The sequence below is a fragment of the Hippopotamus amphibius genome, chromosome 4, assembly GCF_030028045.1.
Source record: "Hippopotamus amphibius kiboko isolate mHipAmp2 chromosome 4, mHipAmp2.hap2, whole genome shotgun sequence".
Classification (NCBI taxonomy): Eukaryota; Metazoa; Chordata; class Mammalia; order Artiodactyla; family Hippopotamidae; genus Hippopotamus; species Hippopotamus amphibius.
Genome location: NC_080189.1, coordinates 136,443,299 through 136,461,731, shown reverse-complemented (window position 1 = coordinate 136,461,731; position 18,433 = coordinate 136,443,299). Strand labels below are relative to the sequence as shown.

Below are 18,433 nucleotides of genomic sequence, written 5' to 3'. Positions count from 1 at the left end.
TCTGACCATCCAGGCAGGCATCCATGCTCTGTCAAGCCCCTGTGGCCAATTGCTGAGCTGAGCTTGCTGCTGGGCAATCGAACAGGTACTGAGGATGTGTCAGTTCCCTGTATCCATGTGACTGAGAAGAGGGTCACCTCCCTCATAGTCTCTTAGCCTTCCAAGAGAGGAAATCACCCTCCAAATATTGAGTGTGGCCCTGGCCACAGCAACCTTACAGCAGACCGTGGCCCTGCATCCTTTGGCTTTCTGGTTGTAACAAACCAATGACATTGATACTCTTTAAAAATCAGAGGTATGGGAGCAAGTGTCTTCCCAACTGATGGATTCACACTGAGGCTACGTGGTCTCCAGGAGCTGTCTGCATTCAGGCCCCAGTCCCCGTGGCCCCCAGGAAGCCAGTCAACTGTGGATTCCATGGTATAGAATAATCCTTGAGCCACCCACTGTTTCATTGAGTAACAGTTTCCTTGCCACCTACCTTTTGGTTTCTGTTCTTTGTAAAGGAGAGAGAAGAGACTGGAAAATAAGCACATTTCTTCTGTGGAGATGGGTGATTAATATAGTCAGAGAGCAGGTGTGACTCCTGGGCTCCAACCTCCCAGGGACACAAATTAAATCTGTGTGACTTTTGAGGCCCATGGCAATCAGGGCCAGTCTCTGGTGTGAGGTCATAATGCCCAAAGCAAGAGCTTTGAGTTTATCACCAACAGCGAAGCTGCTATTTTAGCAAGTGGAAGAGCTTCTTGCAATCAAGGGAGGACAGCAAGAGCCCTGGATGGGTGGCTGCAGCCCCTGACCCTAAATGAACCTCTTCCTTTCTGGTAAAATGGACACTGAGTGGGTGTCAGTTCAGACTTTCTGGAAGTCCTGGATACAGTAAGAGAGACAGTTCCTCTGAACAGTGCCACCCAAAGGCATTTAGCAGGACAAAGGATTGGAGAGAGACCAGATCACACTGCAGCAGAGTGAGCCCCCAGAACTGCCAGGTCCAAATCCACTCTTAAACCTATCTCTTGCAGTTATTCTATCATTTAAAAATATCATTTTTAAATGATTTTTTTATTTATTTCTATCATTTAAAAATAATGATTAATTTTACTTCAGTAAGTGTGTCCAGTGCATCGGAATCAAAAAAGGCATAGCGGACACATCAGAACAAATACTCCCTGAGACTCCCTTGGGTGCCCTACAGGATGGGGCATGGCTGGGGGAGATGAAAACACTGAGTGGGGTCCGATCTTAGAGGAACTGCCAGAATGCTCTGTCTCTGTTCCTTCCCTGTCCCAGGAGAGTGAAATCCCAGAACAATGAGAGGAGAAGCAGCATGGGGAAGAGGTCCTTTCGTGGCTTACTATTCTGTTTGTATTTTCCTACGTTAGGTTCCATTTTGTTAATGTGTGTTTTTACTAGGAAGTCACCCATTTCCTCTAGATTTCTAGTGTCATGCAATAGGTTTCTCCTATTTCACTTTTATTTTCTCCTCTCATTCTTGTTTTCTACAGAATTGTCACAACCAATGAACAATTATCGATACTTTATTATTAACTAAAGTCCATATTTCATTTGGGTTTCCGTCAATCTAACTTTTTCTCTTCCAGGATGCCATCCAGGGTATCATGTGACATTTAGTCATCAGGTCTGTTTAGGCTTTTCTGGGCTTTCACAGTTTCTCAGACTGTCCTTGTTTCTATGACCTTGACATTGGTGAAGAGGACTGGTCAGGTATTTTGCAGACTGTTCCGCACTGGGATTTACTTGGTGTTTTTCTCATAAGTAGGCTTGAGTTATGGGTTTTAAGTAAGCAGATCACAGGAGTAAAGTGCTCTCTCATCACTTTATATTAAGGGAACAGGCTCTCAAGGCAACTTATCACTGTTAATATTAACTTTGGTCACCTGGCTCAGGTAGTGTTTGTCAGATTTCCCCACAATGGAGTTATTTTTTTCCCCTCATTTACATACTGTGTGTCTTCTTTAGGAAGAAGTCACTTTGGGAAGCAACACTTATGGAGACAGGAGTTAGCTCCACCTCTACAATCCATGGATGGCTGCATCTACATCAATTACTTGGAATTCTACATGGGAGATTTCTATTCAACCCCATTAAAAACAAAACAACCCTATGCAGTTACTTATTTTTACCAGCATGGACACCTGTGGATATATATAGATATATATGTTTAACATTTTGTTAAAATCCAGCAGCCCAGATTTGGTTGCTACGTTCATTCCCACTTTGGCTCTTGAGAGCTCTTTCCATTGGCTCCTGTTTTCCTTTGACATCATTCCATCCTGTGGATTTGTTTTCGTGGTACTTCCTTACTATCTGATATAAGACTCGAGATTGTCCTGGCTTATATATTTACTATGTCAGTCCTAGTGTCAGCCATTTTTTCAAAGAATTCTGGTTCCTTTTACTAGAGAATAGTATTAAAAATTTACATATAGGAGCTAAAAGTGCTCAGCTGATAATGCAAGGAAATATATGCATGTATTCCCACCTCTGTGTATGGTTAGGTCTAAGGGAGAGCTGCTCCACAATGGCATATTGATTATTTTGAAATAAAGTTAATAAATGGCTGATGCAAGAGGGATACTCTGACTCTCTACCTCCTTGAAGGCAGGAAATAATCTCTCTTGTGAAAGGTGCAGAAGCCTATATAAACAAACCTTGGTAGTCCTTTAATTTACTGCCCCAAGCCCAAACTGTGTTTAGATTCTTCACTAATTGAGTACCCAAAACCTAAGTTTCTTCGGCTTGTAAATTCCTCCTAAGTTTGTTCTGTGATGAAATTAAGCCTTACTTTCTGTTATAGTTGGGGAGGGAACTGTAAAGCACCTTGGCTTTTAAAGCAACCATTTAAAAGGAACAAAATGCTACTGGAACAAAGTGTCCCCCCAAAATGGGCTGAAGCTCAAGATGTCTCTGACCCCTTCATGTGAGAATCCCGGGCAGGTGGGTGCTGGGGCCCAAGCTCTGTCCTCCTTGTTTCTCTTCCCTGCTTCCAGGTGGAGGGTTCCAACCAGCAGGGGGTGGTGTGACCATGTGGCACCAATGCCCTCCATCCTAAGATGTGGGCTGGCCAAGACCCCCACTCCCTCCACCACTTCCCCTTGATAGCATGAGACATTGTGCCCCAGCTGCAGGAGGTGGGAAGGCTGGGAGGTGCAGGGTAGCCACAAACAGGAAAAAGGGAAATAGGTTCTGGTGGGCAGCTGGATGGCTCTGCTGTGGCAGGGTCGCCTGGACGCTAGAGCACAGTCTCTGGGTCCTGTGAAACATGATTGCACATCAGCATGAGCTCTTTGCTGCTTTATGGTTCTGGAAATCCTACAAGAGGTGGTTCACAGCAGGTGAAGCTCATGCTCTCACTGGAGGTGGGAAGCCAAAGGTCCGCAGTCCAGACTGAAGGTGCTGGTGTGGGTGTATATACAGGACAAAACCATCTCATGTGAATGTAGATCAGGGTCATTTAAGATGAATGCAGTCATGCTATGCCTAAAGTCTCCTATCTTGTGTCTCTCCCCGGGGACCGCTTCCTCAATTCCTGAGACTCCTGTAACTCACAATCAGGGGAATGGAGAGTGGTCTCTGTGTAGACTGAGATCTGATTTACCCTGCGTGTGAGGCTGCTCAGGGCTGCCATAACAAATACCACAGACTGGGAAGCTTGAACAGCAGACCTATTTCCCAGTCTTGGATGCTGTCTGAGATCAAGGTGTCTGCAGGATGGTTTCTCCTTGAAGCTTCTCTCTTTGGCATGTAGATGGCCACCTTCTCCTCACATGATCTTCTGTGTCCTAATCTCTTCTTGCAGGACATCAGTCCTATTGGATTAGGATTCATCCTAGTGACCTCATTTTATCTTGATCACCTCTTTAAAAACCCCATCTCCAAATACAGTCACATCCTGGGGTCCTGGGGGTTAGGGAATTCAGCATGTGAATTTGGGGGGACACAAGTGAGCCCACACCATCCTGTTTAGGAACTAACATGTGCCTCGGTCCTGCTGAGGTCTATGAGCCCCATGCCAGCATGAAGAAGTTGCAGAAGACAGACCTTTGCCCTTCATCTTTCCAATAAAGATTTATTGGGATTCACATCTCTCAGGGGCATATGAGGTAGGAGATAGATGGGCTCCAGGCTAGACATTTACAACTGACATCCAGTTCACACCTCTTGGGGTGGGAAGAAGATGAGCTCCATTCTGTTTGTGTTTTGATATCTGCACTTCGATAGAAGAAACAGTAACAGGAATAGGGTAGTTTTTATGGCAGGGACAGAGAGGGGCTAAACCCTGTTAAGTGGTCCAGAGGTCATACACACTCCATCCTTGGGGGAAGGGAAACACGACACATGCACAGAAAGGCTCCTTGGGGGTCAAAAAGGAGGGGGCATAACCCCATAATATGTGATGCTAAGGCCTTCCCATAGGTCTCTGGGCTGAAATCCATCCTGGAAAAAGATCGCACACACATGATGGGAAGGGTCCTAGGGCAGGTCAGGTATGGAAAAAGAAACTAGATAATTGATCAAAGGTAAACAAAAACCCGGAAGAACTGCCCTAGATAAATGAAATAACTGCCTCTTTACTGCTTTTCTCCTCATAAGGGAGGACACACACACGTTTTCTCTCCAGGTGTGCATCTCTGCCTTGCTTCTGTCTTAACTAAACAGTTTCTCTGTGTGCTCTCCCACTTGTTGTTGTGCTATGTCTCTAATGATAAACTTTGTACCTGCTTTTGCAGTTTTTGCCTCCATAAAAAAATGCATTTTTCACTGGGGGTGAGAGCCAGGGAAAAATAGCTTCTAGCCTCTAGCCCTTGTTGGTCTAGTGGCTAGGAGTCCTGATTTCATCCAGGCTACCTAGGTTCAATTCCTGGGCAGGGAATTAAGATCTTGCTTCACGCCACCGCTCACTGCTGCCTCACCAAGATCACATCCTTCCCTCAAGTCCCATGGGGCTCAGGCGATGGCTCAGAGAGAGGCCACTCAAGCAGTGTTTGTGTCCCCACTGCAGAACGCTTCTCTGCTCTCTTTGATCAGGAAGCAGCAGTACCTGACGTGAGCTGTTCTGGGGTTTCATGCCATGTCACCTGGCCTGCTGAGGTGCTCAGTGTCAAGGAACCCAAAATCCAGCAGCCTAGTAGGAATGCCAGGGACTCTCAAGGCCTTGGCAGATGTCTTTCCCAGCAGATACCCTAGTGTAAGTGAGGAAACATTTGGGGATTAATGTGGAAGAGAGTCATGGTCTTGTTTATGGTTCAGAAAGACCACGTTGGGGTGGGATGTGAGATGCACCAGGGGGTCAGGGAGCTTTGTCAGGGCCTGATGGAGGAATCATAGGGCTTGGGCCAGGACTGGGTGGAGAGGGGAATTAGCATGGGAACTGGCCATAGACTGTGGAGGAGGAGCTGACAGTCACTGGGGCACAAGCAAAGTGGGAGACTGGGAGGCCCCAGTGTTATTGAATTGAACTTGGGTTCGCCTGCCCGAGTGCAGTAAATCCAATCTACTGATACTGGGTTGTGATGAAGGAAAGTGCAGTGTTAACTGTAAAAGAGCCAATACAAGGAGGACAGGTAGCCTGTGCTCTAAAACCCCAAACTCCCTGAAGGATTTCAGCAAAGCAATTGTAAAGGCTGAGAGAGGGAGGAGCAGGTCACAGGGTATGCGATCAGCGGGTGCACAAATCTCTGGTTGGTTACTGGTGAGGTAACAGGGTGGTGGACGGTATCGATCCTTTGGTGCCAGTAGGTCTGGGAGCTCATGATCATCAAGTAAAGTAGTGAATGTCTTCCATTTAGTAGACATCTCCAAAACAAGCCAGGCAGTGTGCATCCAATGCTATGATTCAGGTACTTCAGCAGAGGCTATTGGGGAGGGGAAGGCCTCATAGGGTCCTGATCTGTTTCACCAGGTGTCTGGGCTGAGCAACCAGGGAAGGTGGGGCCGTCTCCAGGGGTGTAGGGAACAGCAGGATCACAGTCCTCTGAGGGACCTGTTAGCCCCCAAGGTGAGATGGGGATGCAGCGTCTGGACAGAGGTGTCTGACCTGGGAGAGGGGTCCAGGCTGAAAATGTCACTGGAATCATCACAAGGAGGAAGAGGAAAGGCCAGGTGCAGGCAGGTGGGTCACAGCAGACTCCATGCAGGTGACTGTGGTCCTGATAGAAGCTACTCAGAACCAGAAGGAGTGGCTGTCAGGAGCTCAGCTGCATTCTCTGGTTCCTTTGTAAAACCGCTGTGACAGTTTGAAACACCGCCAGGAGACTTCTGGGCCCATTGCTGCTGTGGCTTCCTGAAAGTGGCTCAGGTGGAAAACAGAACCACTTCAGGCCCCGCCCATGTCCCCAGGAAGGGATGTATCCTCCCCAGGGCACGGGAGCTCACAGACTTCAGAAAAACCTTGCCCTCGGGACTGGTCTTCCTCCTTCCTCTCACCTGCTGATCAGAGGCTGAGGAATCCTCACCCTGGCTCCAACACCCAGGACCTGGATTCTGGGACAGCTTAAGGGTAATACAAGACCCTCATGCTCCTTTATCTGCCTTGGGGAGAGAATGTCTGAAAAGCTGCATCTGGCTGATGTTACCATGGTAACAGCTACTCTGTGCACTGAGGCCTAATAGAAATATGGAGACAGAGATTTTGGAGGAATAGAGAGGTGGCTTTATTTTTCTGCCAGGCACAAGGGAAGATACAGCAGGCTAGCACCTCAAGAACTGTGTCCCCGCTCCTCGGGAGTCGGGGAAGATTTTATATGTGGGGCTCGCAGTCCGGGTAAATGCTAAGAGTCCAGGTAGTGAGGATCTTGCATTCTTTTCTTCTGCAAATTCATGCCTAAAGCTGGCATCAGGCAGCACAGCAACTGGGTCTGGTGTCCCTGAACTTGTCCTCCCATGACCTTCTTTCTGAAATGAAGAGTGTTACGAGGGAGTGTGTGGCGGGGGTGTGTGTGGAGGGTGGGGTGGGGGGTGGGGGCGGGGAAGAAATGCAAGGTGCAGAGTGTAATTCGTATAGAGTCAGAGAGTAATCAGCTTCGTGAAGGACAAGTCTCGCTACAAGTGTTTGTTAGTAGTGACAGCTAAAGAATAACCAAGATTGCTTAACTCTTTCAGGCCAGGTTATCTTTCTCCTCTAGCCTGGTCAATGTTCTCTTTGTCTTCCTTGCTCTCAAGAGGAAAAAGAACAATCTCTTCTATTTGTATTGCAACACTGACTACAGGAGGCTGAGTGTTTGCAGCAGGTATGGGTGGAAAGATGGGGTGTGAGGTTCCTATGCCTGCAGAGCCTTCCCAGTGTAAAGATCTGTGCATTTCCCCAGGCCAGTCAGCTCCCCCCACCATTCTCCCAGGAAGCTCAGATCCAGCTCTGTGAAGGCAGAGGCTTTTCCCTTGTTTATCTGTAACTTCCCACTTCCATAATGAGGAGCCTGGTACCCACTATCTGCCATTTAGCTATGCATTTCTGCTTTCCAGATTGCACGTGCAGAGGTTTCAGCATTGTTAGCTACTACACCCTGGAAAGAACTCCGTAAAATAAAGCCCACTATTTGTGTACAGACCATTTGGCCTTTAGTCTACAGATTCCGTTCATTTCCACAGTTAACTTAGGTCAGCATCTTTTACCCTATCCTCTACAGTGATTTTTTTCCATGCATTTCTCATACTTAGATTCTGTCACATTGGGTATTCCATCCTGCAGTACACCCTAAATAACTAAATTTGAATAGATTTTGATTGACCCCTTGGGCGATACAAATCTTTAGGCTTAGACAAATGTCTAATGACAGTTATCCATCGTAAAGTATCACTGGAACACTTCAAATCCCCCACCCCATGATCTGCTTATCATCTACGTAGCTCTTTGCCTTTCCCAGAATGTCATAAACAGGATCATATTATGTGCAGCCTCCTCAGACTGGATTCTTTCACTTAACAATATAGACTGAAGATTTATCCATGTCTTTTCATCAGTTGATGGTTCATTCCTTCCTATTGGTGAGTAGTATTCCATTGCATGTGTATGGGAGGAAAAACTGCCCCCCCCCATAATAAAAGACAGATTATAAAGGAGAGAAACAGAAGTTTAACAGCACATATACCTCCTGTATACAGGAGAGCTACCTAGAAAAACTGTCACTCCCTGAAATGGTCAAAGCCATCAGCTTAAATACCATCTTCAGATAAAAACAAAAGAAAGACCTTGGGGAAGGGAGAAGCCAGTTACAGCAGGTTATCATGCAAAGCACAGTAAACAAGGGTATGTTTATATGCAGATTTAAGTCAGGATGTCTACACTGATAAGAGTTACTTGGGATTTAATAATCCTATTTCTAGTGCAAAGAGGGACATACACTTATATGCCTTTAAAAAAAATTATTTATTTTTTTGGCTGCGTGGCATGTGGGATCTTATTTCCCTGAACAGGGATTGAATCCCACACCTTGCATTGGAAGAATGAAGTTTCAACCACTGGACCACCAGGGAACACTTGTGGACTGAAAGCACGCAGGATGATTATGACTTCTCTGACTTAGAATGTTCATGTTGTAACGTGTGTCATCAGTGCTTCATTCATTTTTTATATTGTGATTAAAAATACATAACATTTACCATTTAACCTATTGAGTACACCGTTCTATGGCATCAACAACATTCACTTTGTTGTACAAATATTTTCAGCATCCATCTCCAGAACTTATTCATTTTCCCCAATGGGAAATTCCCTATCAATTTCTCTACATTTTTGCCAACATTTGTTATTTTTAGTTTTCATAATTATAGGCCCTCTAGTGTTTGGAATGTAAGGCACTATGGCATTAATTTGCATTTCCATCATGACTAATGATATCTAACATCTCTTCATGTGCTTGGTGACCATTTGTCTGTCTTATCTGCCGAAGGGTCTTTTCAAGTCCTTTTTACATTTAAAAAATTGGGTTGTTTGCCACGGCCTGCAGCGCCCCCTGGCCCAAGCCAATTCCCGCCGCGCGCTCTTCCTAGTAGCGTTGGGCTCCTTGAGTCCAGCCTGGAGCGGTCTCCGCACTGCAGGAGCCTGCGCACCAGGGCATCGATTGCAGCCTCGCAGGGGCGCTGCTTCCTCCCTCACACTCACAGGGGAGGAGACGGCCGGCCCCAGGCGCCCCTTCCCCAAGTGCTGAGACCCTACGGTGTCGCGTGGACCCGGCCTCGATGAGGCAGGGTTTGTTCGTCTTTGCATGCTATTCTCCTGAGCGCAGCGGCAGTCTGCGTGCCTCTCGCTTTGCGCCTGGGGGCAGAGCGCACTCCTCCTCAGGCGCGCGCCTCCTCCGGGCTCCTCGCCGTTGGCCCCGGGCGAGCCGGCGGGGGTCTGGGGAACCAGCACGTGGCGGCTGGGAACGACTCCTCCCTAGGTCCCTGGAACCCCAGCGGCATCCGAGCGTGGAGCGGAGGGGCGCGGACCGCAGGTAAGGGGACAGGGGCTCGGTGGGGGGTGAGTGGAAGAGGGAACCGCGTTTTATGCCCTACCTGTTTGGCACAGTCGTGGAGCCCCCTAACCTGGCAGCCGCAGGAAGGGCTCGCCTTTGGATAAAGGCTTTGAGGACTTGCCCAAACCCATCCCCTCCCGTTTTACAGAACATCTGCTCTTGTAAAGCTCACCCCTGCACGGTTTTCCCAAGCTGCCAAGTGCTCCCAGAGAGCTCTCTGCAAGCAGAAGCTGAGAGGGGCCCCGTTGCCCTGAGAAGCTCGCCCTTGGCCTATGGGAAGTCCAAGGGATTTATCTTCCATGGTGTTTTCACCTGCTGGGACTCCTCCAACCTCCACTGTGGCCAGTTAGCCCAGCCTTGCTTCCTGCACTTCTCCAGCCCTGGCTGGCCCTTGGGCACCTGCTGGGATGGGGAATGGAAGGGTCTCATAATTGCACCTTAGAAACTTGCCTGGGGACTTGGATTTAAAACATGGGGGCCATCCAGGCAGCAGAGAAGCAGGGAGGGCACCTTGCTGAATTTTCATTGTGGAATGGGTGGCTCTTCTGCTCTGGGGCATTTCCATGGGTACTCCATGCAGTGTGTTTGGTGTCTTGAAAGTGAAGAATTAGAACCTGTACAACTTTTAAATTATGTAGTCCTTTAATTTAAAAACGAAACCCGTAGAACCTTTAAGTGTTTTATACATTGATGTCTAAAAATTGAAGGTCTGTTCTTCTTCCATTGTGACATTATACTAGGAAATTTGCATTTATTGAGAAAAGTCAGAAAAGGGAAGGAAATGGAAAACTCAGAAGCACCAATGCAGTTTGGCAAAGGCCTTGGGAGTTAATTTGTAAATACTGCTGGCTTTCAGTAGCCTGCAGCCAATGTCCTCTTGTGCCTGATGGGGTATAAAGCTCTATTGGGTTGTTCTACTTTTCTTTTGTAGAAATCCATCTCAGAGCTATCTCTTGATATATAAGAATTCCCCAGACTAGGTCCCTAGGCAAATCCTGCGGAGCCAGGGGGATTCCTTCCTTCATTATATCTGTCTGTTTGACTGAAAACCAGCCATGGCATACTTTTCTTTAAGTCTGGTTTTTGGTCTATCATCCAGAGCTTAGAGTAGCTATTTGGCCTCTCCCTGAATAGGCTCATGTTTCTGGAATGAATGATAGTCAGATGCCCATGTTTTTACAGATGAGAAAACCAAGACCCAGAGAGGGTGGAACAGTGCCTGAGGGAGAATGGGAGAGCTTGCCGGGAACCCTGACTCCTGGGTTTTTAATGAGCTTCCTAAACAGTATGATTGGCAAGTGATGACACTGAGGATAAACTACTGGTGAAAATGTAGAAGTGTTTTGTTAAGAATGTGCCCAACAGGTGCACATCATAGGGAGTATTTTCTTTGCATCCCTAACAGCTTAGGAGTTTGCTGGGCACAGGGCAGATGCTTAATAGTTTTTATTAAATAAGTTCAAGTTCATATAATTATAGCAATGGAAGGGTCAGCAACACTAAGAGGTGTATTAGAACAGTGGTCCTCACACTTTTTGGTACTTCACAGATCAGTAAAAAAAGAAAACCATTTTTATTAGGAGGACTGTAACAGAATTGGTAATTTTTAATTTTACCCCTCCAGTATGCTTTTTTTAAGAATAAAAGAAATCCCTCCCGTCATCTGCAAAGCTATTTGAGGTCTCTTGGGGACCTTGCATAAGGAGGTTCTATCCTGTGTGACACCCCTACTTCAGCATCTCCCCAAGCCAGCAACCTGGGGCAGCTGAATACACTTGAAGTTCCTTCCTTTAGTTCACCTTTTCATCTTCTAAACAGCTCCAGCCTGCTCACTCTTCCTCTTCCACCTTCAAAACTACCTGCTGGGCTTCCCTGAATATGACTACCAGCCTCCATCCCTCACTTCCTTTCCTGATCCTGAGTCCCTTCTCTTAGCTGGCTTTCCCTGATCTCCATTTAGGCAACTTTGCCGTTGCCCAGAGAGCTTTTTCACTGTAAACTCACGTGATTGTTTTGGCTGTTTGGAGTCTCTTGCAATTCCATTTGTATGTTAGGGTGAGCTTGTATATTTCTTCCCAAAGGCCTTTTGGAATTCACATTTGAATCCATACATTTCGACGTATATCATTGCCATCTTAACAAGTCTTTCTGTCACCATGGGATATCTTTATATTTATGTAGGATATCTTTCAGCAATAGTTTATAAGTGCCAGTCTTGCATCCTCATTAATTCCAAAGTATTTTATTCATGTTGACATTATTGAAAAGGGAATTGCTTTCTTAAACTCCTTTTCAGGTTATGGATTGCTAGTGTATACAAATGAAACTAGGTAATCATTTATTTTTACCAGTTTGGTCACCTGGATAGTTATTGTAAACTTTTGGTTACAATCCAGCACTACATTATTAGGTTGCTTACTTCCTTCTTGCTTTGGCTATTGAGAGCTTCCATTGGCTTCTGTTTTCATTTAACATTTCTCCTTGTGGTTTTTTGTTTGTTTGTTTTCTTTTCTTCTTTGTATTTCTTTACTTTCTCATACTTCAAGATTATCCTGGCTCATATATTTACTGCCTCAATCCTAGTTTCATTCATTCTTCAATGAGCCCCGTGTTCCTTTTTATTAGAGAATGATATTTAAAAGAGATATGTGGGAGTTAAATATGCTCAGCTGACAATACTTGGAAATATATGCATGTAGTCCAACCTGTGCATACACACATCAATATAAAGATTTCTATGTGGTAAAATATCCGTAAACATATTAAGCTGAAGATAATTTATGATGACGTCTCCAACGTGATCCATTATGACATGCATATTGTAAGCTTCTCCCTTCATTTGTAACTTCCTGCTCCAGTGGCAAGAAACCTGGCTTCCACCATCTGTCATTTATTGAACTCAGGGCTTGTTCCATTTGATTACTGATACAGTAGTTTCAGTAGTGTTAGCTACTTCTCTCCATGGGAAAGATCTTACAAAGTCTACTGTTTATGCATGGTATATGTTGTCTTTGGCCTGCTGATTCTGTTCATTTCCAAAGTTGACTTAGGTCAACCCATTTTGTCCCCACCACCCACAGTGATTTTTTTATATACATTTCTAAGTCAGTTAGACTCTTTGTTACATCCTGTATTCCATTCTGTGAAACCCCCAGATCCTAAATAACTAAATATGAATAGATTATGATTTACTTGTTGGGGTCTAAAGATTTATGGGTTTAGATAAGTGCATAGTGGCAGGTATTCATCACTAAAGTATCGCATGGAATATTTAACCTCCTACCTCATAACCTGTTTGGTAACTCTGTTTTGCCTTTTCCAGAATGTTGTGTAAATGGGGTCATATGGTGTTGTAACTGGGTAGAGCTAAGTCGGACTCTGTGTTAGATCTGTTTCTTTGACTTTAATCTTTGCTTTTTGTTGCTTTTATTATTATAATCATACATGATGGCCTGCCTCAGGGAACACTGCCTCTGTGCCTGAATGTTACTGTTCAGCTCACAGGCAGAAAATTTACCCCGCCCACCTGTGTGAATGGCTGAAATTAACATATCCCCTCACTGAGGCTGGTCATTCCCAGAGATCTTTTGCAAGACTGATGGCCCTTTAACTTTACTTCCTCACAGCCTCTCCCTCTCTATTCTGCCCTTTTACTTTACTTCCTCACAGTCTCTCCATCTCTGATTCTGTAAAATAAACTGGCATCCAGACCCCGATAAGATGGTTTTTAGGAGACACTAGTCTGCCATCTTCTTGGTCTGCTGGCTGTCCGAATAAAGTCATATTCCTTGCCTCAACACCTTGTCTCCGATTCATTGGCCTGTTGTGTGGTGAGCAGAATGAGCTTGGACTCAGTAACAGATTTGGCTTAGTCAGCCAGGAGCCTTGCTGCTCATGGCTAGCTGGCCCTGGTCAGGGAATATTGGGGCAAGGCCCTAGCAGCTGAAGGATCTTCCCTTCAAAGTTCCCTGAAGTGGCACCAGCTACCCCAGTGCTTGGCAGTTGAAGCAAGGAACTGACAAACTTCAGTTTGGGGCTACGAGTCAACAGACATGATTCGATTCTGTAGGGTAAGTCACTCTGGTACACACCAGGAACATATCCCCCCTCAATCTGGGCTTTTCCTTTACAAGACAAGCAAATCTGATTGGGGTACCCTGTTGGAGGGGTGAATTGTTGTTGGACTCTATCTGATTCTGGAAACTAGTTCACTGGTATTTTGTAGGGTAAGTCTACCTGATCTGGGAACTAGTTTGCTGGGTTTTGTCTTGGTTTTGGTTCTGTGCTCATTGATACTACAATGTGTTTAGGCCTTTAGTGTTGGAATTTGTTTGCATCTTTTGTGTTTTGGTGTTATCAAACTTATAAAAATGGGAAATACTTCATCAGTCCTGAAGGAGAGCCCTTTGGGGTGTATATTAGATAAATGGGCAAAGCATAGCTGTAAGCCTATGACAAGAAAGACATGATATACTATTGTAATCAGGTGTGGACTCAATATATGTTAGAATCTCACTCAATTATTATACCATCTCACAGTTAGAACAGGGGAAAGAGATGAGATTACATATGTAGAAGCATTTATGCTATTGCATCAGGAATAAAAGGAATCAGAGGACTGCCATCTTATGGTGTAGTGATCTGAAAGGGAACTCCAGAGGAAACCTGTTCTACAAGGGAAGAGGGAAAAATGAGAGCGAGGATGTGTTATTTCAAAACTTAAACCCTCCTTCAGCCTATCCAGCTCCCCCAGTGGCTGAATAGACTACACTGGCAGTTTTTCCAACTGCCCCTCCTCCCCCTACATGCTGCAATCATATTCACTGCCTCCTCTTTCCCCTACCCATGGGGATCAAATAGAAGTTTCGTTAACCCCCTGGAGCACAACGACCTGATTTAGTATCACCACTTAAAATCCAACAGGGCACCAAATTAGGACCAGAATCCACTTCTGCAGCAGGGCAATTTCCCTTGCCCTGATGTCCTGTAAGAGGCCAGGTGACTCCCTTGGACTTCAGGTGTCTGATTCTGATTTTCCCACAGGAGCCCCAGGTAACATTGACAGTGGGGAACAAGTTGACTGACTTTCTAATAGATATGGGTGCCACATATTCTGTGGTAAACATCAGGGTGGCACAGAAGACATCTCAGTCTATCCTTGTCATGGGAGTTTCTGGAGAAGTACAAAACCGTTCATTCTTACAACCACTAGAAGGCTAACTTGGGGAGCTTACCCTACAGGGTCATGGATCCTGAACAAATGTGGATCACTCCTCCCCCAAGATACAGGCCCTTTTGGCTAGGCATTTCATGGCCCAGTCTGCCCCAGACATCAAGCACAAAATTCAGCAAGCAATTGCTGGTCCTCAGACTCCAATGTCCAATGGGCTTATTCAGTTTTCAATAATAGGGATATGGCCAAAAAGGCTGAACACACTCAGAGAAATATGCAAAAGGCCTACATGATTGCAATAGCTGTGTCTGCTCAAATACCAACAAAGGGGAAACAAAATCATCCTAGGAGAAACTTGCCTGTATCTTTGAGATGCAAATGTCCTATCTGGTCTTCTCAGAAACCTTTATCTGCCATCTTTTTAAAAAACAAATTAAAAAAAAGAGGGTACAGTAATGTAGAACTTGACTTGTTTTCCATAAATATTAGTAAAAAGGGTTTAGCCATCTAGATAAGTGAGCTTGATTTGTTCCATCTGCCAAAAACCCAATCTTAGTCCAACCTTTTGTAAACTGATGGGTTTTTACATTACTGTATCTGACTCAGGGCTGAAATTTTGAAATGAGAACTATGATGTCTCTGTTTATTTGTGTGTTTGTATGTGTCTTGTCTGGATAACATTTTGAGGTTAATCTGCAAATGATCTCTATTTAATTGGCTTAAAGAAAAGTAAGTGCTTACAAATCAAATAATTCTAAATATGAGAGAAATTAAGCTAATTGAGTTTCAGGTTCACATGAACTGGGAAATATCCAGTATTAAATTAATACCTAGTATTAATGTTTAAGTTTGTTGATCTAATTCATATAGACATGTCATTAGAGCCATCAACATTAAGTATGGTACTTTCACTGCACCTAGGTTTAATAGAAGTTAAATGAAATCTTGTTATATCTGTTGCAAATTTGTCAGCAAGAAAAATTATGATATGATGAAACTTTAAAATGTAAAAAATCATCTAAAATAGTTTCTTCAGATTTTGGTAACTATTATTTGTCTCTTGGTTTTCACTAGAAATTAAAGTTTTTAAGAGTCAGAGATTTAATTTAAATACATTAGAGCTACTGAAAATAAAACATTTCAGTATGTTATATTGTGTTTTTAGTTAAGAAGGTATGAAAAATGGAATTACATTTTACTGAGAAAGTTCTGTACATAGTCATTAACTAAATTTAGTTTGAAGTTAACTAAGTAAATGGATTTTGTTAAGTAACCTAATACAAGACTGGAATTTGATCTGTTAAAAATGCTCTTTTTTGATAAAGATTGTATGAGCTTCTGTGCCTTTAAGTGATCCATATTTGTTTTCTTTCAATCATTTTGAGACTTTGGTTAAATGAATAAGTATTGTTTCACAGTGACCTATGATCCTGTTTTTTAAAACCTTTTTGATATTTTTAACAAACCTACCAAATATCAAAATCTGACTAAACCTTTTTAGCATCCAGCTAAAAAATTGTTTGTGCTTTGTGACTCTGGGATACTTGGAAAGAACATCTCTGAGACATCACAGAGAGAGATGTCAAACCAAGTTTATTTGGTATGTTAAATTACTTCAAAAACATTGTCAAGTGATTGGAGATGAACCTTAGGTTATAGTATATGGATAAATGTCATTTATATAGATATTCCAAAATTTATATGGAATCCCTAACATCTGATATGTCCTGATATGTTGTCAATCATAATACTAGTTATTTTAAAATGTCATATCCAAGTTTCCTGCTAATTGCACTATACTCAAATCTTTAACCATGCTATTTTATGCCTTGTCCTGATACTTTTTCAAAACGAAGATTTTCAAGAGGACTGATGAAAGGAACTTTTTAAAATATAAGTTTCTGATAGCCTTTAGATAGTATCACTGGACTGGGTAACAAATGACAAAACTAATAGGAAACCTGATTATTTTATCCAGATCAATGGGAACTAATTACATGGGACTAAATGAAGTGGTAAATATGATTTATAACTTTATGACTTTGCAAAATATACTGGCTTTAATCATTGCTTTTTAGAAAAACCTTTTACCTACAACAAGTTAATAAAGTATGCCTTTGTAAACAAAGACAAAAACACATATCCTGATGGAATTTGGTGTTTCCAGCTGGCTCTCCTGGGGACTTGATTTTATGCTAATCATTGTTTTAATTTGTTCTTTGTTTAAAAATTGTTTGTGCTTTGTGTCTCCCTGCTGTGCTGTGTCTTTTCAATGTTACTAGCTGCGTTGCTTATATCCTGTCTGTTTTATGATTGTTGTCTCTTGCAGTAACCAATATGTAACCAGGTCTCCAACAAAACATCTATGGCTATAATTGTAATAATGTGATTCTACCTATGGGAAGAAACAACAAAGGTAAATATCTCCTGGATCATAATTAGACAGAGGATCCAGAGAATATTTAATTATCAATAGAGCCTAATCTGAAAATTAGCAGCTGGAGAAGCATATCAAAAATTTTTGCCTGATCTTGGATGAGCCTCCTAGCACTGTGGGACAAAATTTCATCATGAAATGTCTCCCAAATACTGGTCAAATTCCTGACCAAGAGGAGAGAATCAGTCATCAGCAGTTGCAGCCCTCCAGTATGAACCAGTGAACCCTGAGAAAACTCAGGAAAGAGAAGAAGACCTGCCATCTAGCAGCCATCAGACTGCGGCCACTTGCTATGGTGAACCTGAGGAAACTCAGGATGTGAAAATACAGGATACAGACCCTAGACAGCTGTGGTATGTATGAAAAAAAAATGATTTCAGTGAGTCCAGCCTCTTGCATCTTCTCATACATAGAAAAATGCTAAATTCCTTAACTTGAGATGTGGCCTGCTGGGTTTGAGCCCTCAAAATTCCTGATAACTCTTCACTTTTAGGTTGTGAATATTTTTTAAGTTTACAGGTGGAAAGTAGACACTTCCAAAGTGGAACAAAAGACAAATCTCAATATTTGGAACACTGACACTGATGGTGGACACTCCCAGAAAGATCCATCTGACAGAGCAGTTAGAACGTTGCCATACCTTTCCCCACAAGATTGTGGAGTGGACATTGACCGTGGGGAATTGTAACAGGGAAGAGCTAAATCAGATTCCATGTTAGATCTGTTTCTTTGACTTAGGCCTTTGTTGTTTGTTGCTTTTGTTATTATAATCATACATGATGGCCTGCCTCAGGGAACACAGCCCCTCTGCCTGAATGTTAAACTAAAGTGTCTCTTCAACTCACAGGCAGACACTCCACCCTGCCCCCTTTTGTGAATGGCTGAAATTAACATACGTTCATGGAGGCTGGTCATTCCTGGAGATGGTTTGCAAGACTGATGGCTCTTTCACTTTACTTCCTCTCTGATTCTATAAAACAAACTGGCATGCAGACCCTGAGAAGATGGTTTTTCAGAGACTCTCAGTCTGCTGACTTTCTGAATGAAGTCGTATTCCTTCCCTCAACACCTCGTCTCTGATTCATTGGCCTGTTTTGGGCCAAGCAGAGCGAGCTGGGACTCGGTAACATCCCCTCCTTTTCCTAACCCAGGAGACCCCACTAAAGCATTTGAGAATCATGGATATTCATGGAAGCAGACGTCTTAACTTGAGATCTTCCTCTGCAGGAAGACAGAAAGGAGGGCCAGGGTGTCCCTCTTGTGCTGTCTGGTCTTAAGTCACTTGAATTCAAAATAATCAATAGGGCATAGAGGCACATTTTGGGGCGGCCTACTCTGGACCCCAACAGT

At 43.8% G+C, this 18,433-nt stretch overlaps 1 pseudogene; it reads left to right on the top strand.

Annotated features, from left to right (window-relative positions):
* Nucleotides 1-18,433, top strand: part of LOC130851951 (GDNF family receptor alpha-2-like) — a 161,981-nt pseudogene that overhangs the window by 117,747 nt on the left and 25,801 nt on the right.